We start from the raw sequence: 7,078 nt of genomic DNA on the forward strand, positions 1-7,078 counted from the left end.
GGTGAATAACCTGGTAACACCGAAGAAAATGCACGGTCATAACTTGAATGGATGGAATGAAAAATAAATGGATCATTGTGTAATTACTTGGAAAGCAGTTGTTAACAATGTGGGAATAATCCAGACTTTCTTTTCCAGTCCAGTTTCATTTTATTTACTTAGAAAATACTTGTGAATAACCTGGTAATACTGAAGAAAATGCACGGTCATAACTTGAATGGATTGAATTAATAATAAATGGATCATTGTGTAATTAGTTAGAAAGAAGCTGTTAATAAAATGGAAACAATTCATACTTTCTTTTCCAGTCCAGTTTCGTCTTATTTACTTATTTATAACCTGGTAATATTGCAGAATGTATACATGGTAGGTTGGAGTTAAAATAATGTCTTTGTATAATTACTTGGTAAGTGGTTCTTAAAAACATGGTAAAAATTCAGGCTTTCTTTTCCAGTCCAGTTTCATCTTATTTACCTGGAAATTAGTTCAGTTTAATCAGGTAATATTGCAGAAAATGCATGGTGACAATTAGGTGCGGACATCAGTACAATGGAAACAACCATGTAGTATTTACCAAGTACATTTTAATCAGTATGTACAATGACCCAGTAATAAGGAAGATGGACCCTGATGGAGTTGTTGTTATGAGGTAAGTACTGAATAAACCCATGCATGATAAATGGGTATAGGCCTATGTGCTGGTGATGACAGCAAAATAAAAGGGAAATAAAGAATGTAGTTTCCTAGAAACAACTTTGTTCTTTCCCAGTAAATACTATTTTAATACCAGCCAAAGTAGCACAATTACATATTAAAATATAGCCGCAAGCGGCGATGGCGGGCCCGAGCACCAGCGGTGCGGAGACCTGTGACATTTCGGAATCTAACAAAGCAACATGTCGTGAGCTGAGAATTATAAGGTTCTATCTCCATTTTGGTCGAAATTGAGTTTTTGACATCATCTGATCCATTAGGTGCTTATTAATGCCTGTGTGGTGTTATTTTTGTAAAAAAAAAAAAAAAAAAGTTAATTATTAGCAAAATAAAAAGGTACTACAGTACAGTTTTGCTAGCTATGTAAAACTTTGATGCTCAATATCTCAGAACTACTCTAAACGGAGATAGAACCTTATAATTCTAAGCTCACGAGTGCGTGTTGGTGGGCATGTGCATGAGCAACACACTTGCCCACCAAATGTGGTCAATTTTCCTAAATGTGTGTCAACCACAACAGACAACACACTAGGTGGCGCTATAGAGTCCCTAAGCCACACCCTACGCCAGAGCTCTATCTCTGACTATCGATAGCAATAACGCACAAGCCCACCAAATTTGCCTCATTTTCATGAATGTGTGTGTCAACCACAACAGACAATGCGCTAGGTGGCGCTATAGAGTCCCTAAGCCACACCCTAGGCCAGAGCTCTATCCCTGACTAGCGGTAGCAATAATGCACATGCCCACCAAATTTGGTTCATTTTCGTGAATGTATGTGTCAACCACAACAGACAATAAGCTAGGTGGCGCTATAGAGTCCCTAAGCCACACCCAAGGCCAGAGCTCTGTCTTTGACTAGCGGTAGCAATAACACAGAAGCCCACCAAATTTGGTTCATTTTCGTGAATGTATGTGTCAACCACAACAGACAATAAGCTAGGTGGCGCTATAGAGTCCCTAAGCCACACCCGAGGCCAGAGCTCTGTCTTTGACTAGCGGTAGCAATAACACAGAAGCCCACCAAATTTGGTTAATTTTCGTGAATGTATGTTTCAACCACAACAGACAACGCGTTGCTAGGTGGCGCTACAGAGTCCTTAAGCCACAACCTAGGCCAGAGCTCTATCTTTCAGTAGCGGCAGCAATAACACACAAAACCACCAAATTTGGTTCATTTTCGTGAATGTATGCATCAACCACAACACACAATCTGCTAGGTGGCGCTATAGAGTCCCTAAGCCACACCCTAGGCCAGAGCTCTGTCTCTGACTAGCAATAGCAATAACACACAAGCCCACCAAATTTGGTTCATTTTCGTGAATGTTTGTGTCAACCAAGACGGACAACTCGCTGCTAGGTGGCGCTATAGAGTCCCAAAGCCACACCTTAGAGTCAAAGCCCTGTCTCTGACTAGCAGTAGCAATTCTACATTTAGCTGCGAAATTACATCCAAATTATTACCTTTTTTCTGCCTATAACACAAACTTCCTGTTTCTTTAATAAGTTGCCATAATTCAAACCTTTGCCATTTCAATATACTTTTGAAATTCAAAAATCTGTTGGCAATTTCTCTTGGGCAACCCCTCAAGATCATTTTACTGCTGAAATGACATGATTTCGATAAACCGTCTAGGAGAAGTGTTTCAAAATACATGATGTGCAAAAATCATAATCATAATCATAACTCAAATTCTTCTAATATTTACTATAGAGAGTAAATGTAAAAGTTGTTCGGATTAATAGAACACACATGTCCACCAAATTTGGTTCATTTCCGTGAATGTATGTGTCAACCACAACAGACAGCGCGCTAGGTGGCGCTATAGAGTCCCTGAGCCACACCCTAGGCCAGAGCTCTGTCACTGAGTAGCCACAGTAACTCCACATGTAGCTGCCAAAATGCAAGAGTTTTGGAGCATGCTAAGTTGGTGAAAAAAGGGCGCACGGGGTAAGACGATGAAAGAATAATAATAAATATAGCCGCAAGCGGCGATGGCGGGCCCGAGCACCTGCGGTGCGGACCGGTGACATTTCGGCATCTAACAAAGCAACACATAGTTGTTGGTTTGCATGTGCATGAGCAACACACATGCCCACCAAATTTGGTTAATTTTCATCAATGTATGTGTCAACCACAGCAGACAACAAGCTAGGTGGCGCTATAGAGTCCCTAAGCCACACCCCAGGCCAGAGCTCTATCCCTGACAAGCAGTAGCAATAGCACACATGTCCACCAAATGTGGTTCATTTTCGTGAATGTGTCAACCATAATAGACAATGTGCTAGGTGGCGCTAGAGTCCCTAAGCCACACCCTAGGCCAGAGCTCTATCCCTGACTAGCGGTAGCAATAACACACATGCCCACCAAATAAGCTCACCAAATTTGATTCATTTTCGTGAATGTATATGTCAACCACAACAGGTAACACACTAGATGGCGTTATAGAGTCCCTAAGCCACACCCTCAGCCAGAGTTCTGTCTCTGAATAGCTATAGCAAAACATATGCCCACCAAATTTGGTTCATTTTCGTGAATGTACGTGTCAACCACAACAGACAATGCGCTAGGTGGCGCTATGGAGTCCCTAAGCCACACCCGAGGCCAGAGCTCTGTCTTTATCTAGCGGCAGCAATAACACTCAAGCCCACCAAATGTGGTTCATTTTTGTGAAGGTTTGTGTCAACCACAACAAACAATGCTCTAGGTGGCGTTATAGAGTCCCTAAGTCAGACCTTTGGCCAGAGCTCTGTCTCTGACTAGCAATAGGAATAACACACAAGCCCATCAAATTTGGTTAATTTTCGTGAATGTACGTGTCAACCACAACAGGCAATGTGCTAGGTGGCGCTATAGAGTCCCTAAGCCACACCCGGGGCCAGAGCTCTGTTTTTATCTTGCGGCAGCAATAACACACAAGCCCACCAAATTTGGTTCATTTTTGTGAATGTTTGTGTCAACCACAAAAAACAATGCTCTAGGTGGCGCTATAGAGTCCCTAAGCCACAACTTTGGCCAGAGTTTGTCTCTGACTAGCAATAGGGATAACACACAAGCCCATCAAATCTGGTTAATTTTCGTGAATGTATGTGTCAACCACAACAGGCAATGCGCTAGGTGGCGCTATAGAGTCCCTTAGCCACACCCTAGGCCTACCCTCACACACACACATGGCAAATAAGTTGCAGGATTGTGGTGCCTTCTCTCATCCTCAAGTTGGGTTATCATCTGTTGGCCTTCTTATCACCACCAGAGAGGCATGGGGGATGGGTGAGAGAGTGTGTGGGGGGTCGGTATGCAAATGAGGGGGGGGGGGGGGGGCATGGGGCTAAGATAGAAAGAGAGAGAGGGAGGGAGGCAGAGGGGTCAAGGGAGAGGCTGTGTGTGTGCGTAACTCTCTGGAAAGCTTGCGCGTGTGTAATGTGTGTGCGGTTAAATGTGGTTCTGTGTGTGTAACAGGACCAACATGAAGGCGCGGATGAGGAAAGATCGTAACACAGAGCCATCCTCATAAGAAAACCTAAATAACTCACTTTCTGTTAATGTGGTTAAAGTCAAAATTGCAGCATAGGTTAATATGATTATTATTATTCATCAACTCGCTTCATAATATTTTAGCTAAAACTGTGTCCACCACAATCATTAATGCGCTTTTAAAAATCACAAACAACACCAAATTCAAAACTTTGTATATGACTGTCACTACAAACACACTAACTAATACTCCATCAAATTTCATCCAAATTAATCACTGTTTTCTGCCTATAACACCAACTTTTTGTTTCTTTTATAAGACACCTAGATTCAAACCTTCGCCATTTCGATATACTTTTGAAATTCAAAAATCTGGTCGCAATTCCTCTCGGGCAACCCCTCAAGATCAATTTAGTGCTTAAATGACATGATTTCGATAAACCGTCTAGGAGAAGTGTTTCAAAATACATGATGTGCAAAATTCATAATCATAACCATAACTCAAATTCTTCGAATATTTACTATAGAGTATAAATGTAAAAATTGTTCAGATTCATACAACACACATGTCCACCAAATTTGGTTCATTTTCGTGCATGTATGTGTCAAACAAAACAGAAACCGCGCTAGGTGGCGCTATAGAGTCCCTGAGCCACACCCTAGGCCAAAGCTCTGTCTCTGAGTTTCGATTGCAATTCTACAAATGGCTGCCAAATCACAAGAGTTTTAGAGCATGCCAAGTTGGTGAAAAAAAAAAAACAGGTAAGACGGAAGAAGAAGAAAAATAATAATAAATATAGCCGCAAGCGGCGATGGCGGGCCCGAGCACCTGCGGTGCGGACCCGTGACATGTGCGGAACCTAACAAAGCAACACGTACTTGTTGGTGGGCATGTGCATGAGCAACACACATTCCCACCAAATTTGGTTAATTTTCATCAAAGTATGTGTCAACCACAACAGACAACAAGCTAGGTGTCGTTATAGAGTCCCAAAGCCACACCCAAGGCCAGAGCTCTGTCCCTGACTAGTGGCAGCAATAACACACAAGCGTACCTAATTGTCATGTATGTACTGTATGTGTCAACAATAATAGACAATGTGCTAGGTGGCGCTATAGAGTCCCTAAGCCTCACCCTAGGCCAGAGCTCTATCCCTGACAGGCAGTAGCAATAGCACACATGCCCACCAAATGTGGTTCATTTTCGTGAACGTGTCAACCATAATAGACAATGTGCTAGGTGGCGCTATAGAGTCCCTAAGCCACACCCTAGGCCAGAGCTCTATCCCTGACTAGCAGTAGCATTAACACACATGCCCACCAAATGTGGTTCATTTTCGTGAATGTATCAACCACAACAGACAATGCATTAGGTGGCGCTATAGAGTCCCTGAGCCACACCTGAGGCCAGAGCTCTGTCTCTGACTAGCGGTAGCGATAACACACAAGCCCACCACATTTGATTAATTTTCGTGAATGTATGTGACAACTACAACAGCCTATATGCTAGGTGGCGCTATAGAGTCCCTAAGCCACACCCTTGGCTAGAGCTCTGTCTCTGACTAACAATAGCAATAACACACAAGCCCACCAAATTTGGCTCATTTTCGTGAATGTTTGTGTCAACCACAACAGATAATGGGTTGCTAGGTGGCGCTATAGAGTCCCTAAGCCACACCCTTGGCTAGAGCTCTGTCTCTGACTAGCAATACCAATAACACACATGCCCACCAAATTTAGTTCATTTTCGTGAATGTTTGTGTCAACCACAACAGATAACGTGCTGCTAGATGGCGCTATAGAGTCCCTAAGCCACACCCTTGGCTAGAGCTCTGTCTCTGACTAGCAATAGCAATAACACACATGCCCACCAAATTTGGTTCATTTTCGTGAATGTTTGTGTCAACCACAACAGATAACGTGCTGCTAGGTGGCGCTATAGAGTCCCAAAGCCACACCTTAGGCCAGAGCTCTGTCTCTGACTAGCAGAAGCAATTCCACATATAGCTGCCAAATTACATCCAATTCAAAACCTTTTTTCTGCCTATAACACCAACTTCCTGTTTCTGAATAAAACGCCATAATTCAAACCTTCGCCATTTCGATATACTTTTGAAATTCAAAAATCTGGTCGCAATTCCTCTCGGGCAACCCCTCAAGATCATTTTAGTGCTTATATGACATGATTTCGATAAACTGTGTAGGAGAAGTGTTTCAAAATACGTGATGTGCAAAAATCATAATCATAATCATAACTCAAATTCTTCTAAGATTTACTATATTGTTTAAATGTAAAAGTTGTTCAGATTAATACAACACATATGCCCACCAAATTTGGTTCATTTTCGTGCATGTATGTGTCAAACACAACAGAAACCGCGCTAGGTGGCGCTATAGAGTCCCTGAGCCACACCCTAGACCAAAACTCTGTGTCTGAGTTTCGATTGCAATTCTACAAATGGCTGCCAAATTACAAGAGTTTTAGAGCATGCCAAGTTGGTGAAAAAAAAAAAACAGGTAAGGAGGAAAAAACTATAATAATAATCTGAGCGAAAACAATAGGGCCTTGCACCTACGGTGCAGCCACTTTCAGTGGCCGCACCTCGGTGCTCGGGCCCTAATAATCTGAGCAAAAACAATAGGGCCTTGCACCTACGGTGCAGCCACTTTCAGTGGCCGCACCTCGGTGCTCGGGCCCTAAATATAGCCGCAAGCGGCGATGGCGGGCCCGAGCACCTGCGGTGCGGAGACCTGTGAAATTTCGGAATCTAACAAAGCAACATGTGCGTGTTGGTGGGTATGTGCATGAGCAACACACATGCCCACCAAATTTGGTCAATTTTCCTGAATGTATGTGTCAACCACAACAGACAACACGCTAGGTGGCGC

This window comes from Sardina pilchardus, chromosome 24 (assembly GCF_963854185.1).
Source record: "Sardina pilchardus chromosome 24, fSarPil1.1, whole genome shotgun sequence".
Taxonomy (NCBI): domain Eukaryota; kingdom Metazoa; phylum Chordata; class Actinopteri; order Clupeiformes; family Clupeidae; genus Sardina; species Sardina pilchardus.